Below are 4,531 nucleotides of genomic sequence, written 5' to 3' on the forward strand. Positions count from 1 at the left end.
GCATGGTGCGTAATGTGCCCAATAAAAGACGGTGGAGTTTGGCAGAAGGAAGGAAGCGGCATCCTGAGCAGGGCAGAGGCATCCTGTGTGGCGCGGAGGACAGAGTATGGGAGGAGAGGCCGGAGAATCAGGAATCACACAGACACCACTGGGTCCAGCTGGATTACTGTCCAGGAAGAGCACCACAACGCGGATCACATGCAGCGGCAGGGGGAACCCTGCCGTGTCCGTGAGCACAGTTCATGTGTTTGTAGTGGTGCTCTTGAAGTAAGACCCTTTGGCTCCAGGAATGTGTCGCTGTGCGTTCGCTGGCCCTGTGTGTGTCTGTCAGGAGTATGGGAGGAGACGCCAGGAGAGGAGCGCGAGATGATGAGATGATGAGCGGCAGGGGAGGAAATCTGCCCCACCTGTGAGTATTTGTAGTGGTGCTTGGAGCAGTGTAACAGATAGCCATTGGCGATTGAAGCGTGCCTGGTGTTGGCGACGTTGTGTTGGCTTTGCCTTTATATTCCCCAGGGAAAGATTGTGACACATACTGGATATCAAGAGAACCCTCCCAAAATAAACAGACGTCTCAAAGACGCCTACGGACTGACCCTACTCGCAGACGCTTCATTGGGCCCGGACTGCTCACTCTCTGCCCAATGGTGTGGTTATCAGTTTAGTTAGAAACTGCTCATTTTTAACCTGTGTTTTCATATTTTTAAATTCTTTAAATTGTTTGTAAATAAAAAGTGTAACCTGTTAATGAGTGGTTGCCTTGTTTGGTTGCTCCAGCTCTCTTTTCCAATATCAGCTTAAATCGGCCACTTCATTCAAAAATCACAATATACTTTACTCATTCCCCTCATTACAATAGTTTGGACTATCTATGACTGAATGTTGTGGGTACAAGCATTAGGGCCCCTTCACACATAACACAATCTACATCGACTAGCGCACGAAGGAGGAATTGCATGCCAATTGTGAAAAATCGGAGCTGCCTCCAAGGCCTCGTACACCTGTTTCTACAACTATTTGCACAGACCAGCAGCTGAAAGACAGAGCGTGCCCTGTGAGAGCCCATTCGATCCCTCTCATGGCAGGTGTCGGCCAAATTCCAGGTGACACACACAAACATCTAACACCACTCGCTTGGCACTTAGAAAATGTGTGGCCATTCACGCTGTTAGCACGGAAACAGTTGGCAGACTCACTTTCGAGCTGGATGTCAAATTTGTCTAAGTGCCCCCACGACTGAAGTTGCCAAGTACACATGTGACATGCCAGTGTCGGCTCTGCCCACAACATGTCTGCGTGTGTTTTGCACTCTCCTCCCAACACATGATGTGCGTGTGGTTTGTGCGCCTGCCCACAGGCGAGGCACCTCTCATCTGATCACAGAGTGACACCTTGGTCTGTGCACTGAAGGGACAGGGGGCATGGCTGGCTGTCAGCAGCAGTTGACATCTCTGGTCCTGGACGTCACAGCTGCAGAACATTGTGTGCTTGCTGTACCCATGTGGAAATACATAAAAACATATCACTTTTGCAACGGGCTGGAGAGCGCACACAGCGCGCACATTGACAGACTGCCCCAGGTGATATGGACCATCAGATCATAACACGCAGCGAGCGATCTGAATGTCACGTCACCCATGTGAGGGTTGTTCGTGTTGTGTTTTTGCTATGACGGTTTTGTGCACAACACCGTAGAGTGCATGAAACTGTCACAGCGGTATTGTTCACACCTGGCCATTGGCTCGATGTTTTCGTGGTTCGCTCATACAAGCTGATTCGCCCTGATTTGTACTTATTCATACTGTGTGTGAAGGGGCCCTAAAGAATGGTGACAAAGGTCAAGTTCAGATTGTACAGGGGTCAAAAGTGACAGTTGCTCCAATTTTAGTAAAATGTGCAAATTATTGGTTAAACTAATAGGATTATTAAATGGAATAGTTTTGACTCTGTTACCCCATAACATGACAACTAAGCATAACACATGGTGCAAACTACACACACACACACACACTCATCTGCAACTGCTTAGTCCAATTAAGGGTCACGGGGGGTTGGAGTCTATCCCAGCAGGGTACACCCAGGACAGGGTCTGTTTGTGGCCCTGTCACACAGCACAAACAGACAAACAAACACATTCACACCCACTCGCACACCTATGGACAATTTAAAGATTCCAAACCACCTAACCCGCATGTCTTCTCGCTGTGAGGCAACAGTGCTAACCACTAAGCCACCCGTGCTGCCCTGGTGCAAACTATTCCTTTTTAAAACCTTATTAACTCAACCAATAATTTGCTTCAGATTTTACAATAATTGGAGCAACTTTAATTCTGAGCCCTGTACAAACTGAAATTGACCTTTATCACCATTCTTGCTGTTTTTACCCCATAACTCCATAGCATTCAGTTATATAGTCCAAACTATACCTTTTTTGGAATATTTATATTCAGACAAATCGTGTGGTATAGTTTCAATATGATTGGAACATTTTAAATTTTGACCCCTGTGTAATTTTTCAAACCTGGCCTCTTATTGAAAATTCAAGTGGCTAGTTGTCTTTTTTTTTTTTCAAAAGTGTTTGTGCTGACTTTGGTGCTTCTATCACCATTTGAAGGGTTCTATAAAACTCTCCATGGCCTAGCCCCTCCTCTGGAGGAATTTATTAGACATAGAGATCCTAAGCTCAGGACTCGGTCTGCTTCTAGAAGGGACTGTGAGGTGCCCTTTAGACGACAAAACACCATCTCTGTGAAGGATTGTACAAACTGGAACAGCCTTCCAACAAGGATATGAGACAGTCCCACCCTGAGTGCTTTTAAAAATGAGCTGAAAAAATGGCTCAAAAACAATCAAACCTGTCAACACAGGTGAGATGTATTGTACGTAATCTCATGTTTTGTTTTGATTTATTTATTGTAATTGTTTGTTGTTGTGTGTCTGAGGACTACAGACGGAACATAGCTTTTAGCTCTGGCATATTTACACTAAGGCATGAAAATGTACAAAGTGTTCACTAATGTGCATTGTCCTCATCAAATAAACAATAAATAAATAAATATTCTGTTATTTTGTTACTACCTGGACTTCATTTCCATCAATCATTAAGAAATATAATCTGTACTGTAAATCTGTGTGGGGTAGGCAGTTCTCCAAAATTGTGGCTGTGTAAGAAGGAAACAAGGAAGCCACACGCACAGACAGACAGACAGACAGACAGATAGACAGGCAGATAGACAGGCAGATAGATAGGCAGACAGACAGGCAGATAGATAGGCAGACAGACAGACAGGCAGATAGATAGATAGGCAGGCAGACAGACAGACAGACAGGCAGATAGGCAGGCAAACAGACAGACGGGCAGACAAACAGATAGACAGGCAGATAGACAAACAGATAGATAGGCAGACAGACAGGCAGATAGACAAACAGATAGATAGATAGGCAGGCAGGCAGACAGACTGGCAGACAGACAGGCAGATAGGCAGACAGACAGACAGGCAGACAAACAGACAGACAGGCAGATAGATAGGCAGACAGACAGGCAGATAGACAAACATAGGCAGACAGACAGGCAGATAGACAAACAGATAGACAGACAGGCAGACAGATAGGCAGGCAGACAGACAGATGGGCAGACAAACAGACAGACAGGCAGATAGACAAACAGATAGATAGATAGGCAGGCAGACAGACAGACTGGCAGACAGACAGGCAGATAGGCAGGCAGATAGACAGGCAGATAGATAGGCAGATAGACAGGCAGATAGATAGGCAGACAGACAGACAGGCAGATAGGCAGATAGATAGGCAGATAGATAGGCAGACAGACAGACAGGCAGATAGGCAGATAGATAGATAGGCAGGCAGACAGACAGGCAGGCAGGCAGACAGACGGGCAGACAGACAGACAGGCAGATAGACAAATAGATAGATAGGCAGACAGACAGGCAGATAGACAAACAGATAGATAGATAGGCAGGCAGACAGACAGACTGGCAGACAGACAGGCAGATAGGCAGACAGACAGGCAGACAAACAGACAGACAGGCAGATAGACAAACATAGGCAGACAGACAGGCAGATAGACAAACAGATAGATAGACAGGCAGACAGACAGGCAGATAGGCAGGCAGACAGACAGATGGGCAGACAAACAGACAGACAGGCAGATAGACAAACAGATAGATAGGCAGGCAGACAGACAGACTGGCAGACAGACAGGCAGATAGGCAGGCAGACAGACAGATAGACAGGCAGACAGACAGGCAGATAGACAAACAGATAGATAGACAGGCAGACAGACAGATAGACAAACAGATAGATAGACAGGCAGATAGATAAACAGATAGACAGTCAGACAGGCAGATAGACAAACAGAGAGATAGGCAGACAGACAGGCAGATAGACAAACAGATAGATAGACAGGCAGATAGACAAACAGATAGATAGACAGGCAGACAGATAGATAGACAGGCAGATAGATAAACAGATAGACAGGCAGACAGACAGACAAACAGATAAATAGGCAGAC

Source organism: Thalassophryne amazonica, chromosome 20 (genome assembly GCF_902500255.1).
Source record: "Thalassophryne amazonica chromosome 20, fThaAma1.1, whole genome shotgun sequence".
Taxonomy (NCBI): Eukaryota; Metazoa; Chordata; class Actinopteri; order Batrachoidiformes; family Batrachoididae; genus Thalassophryne; species Thalassophryne amazonica.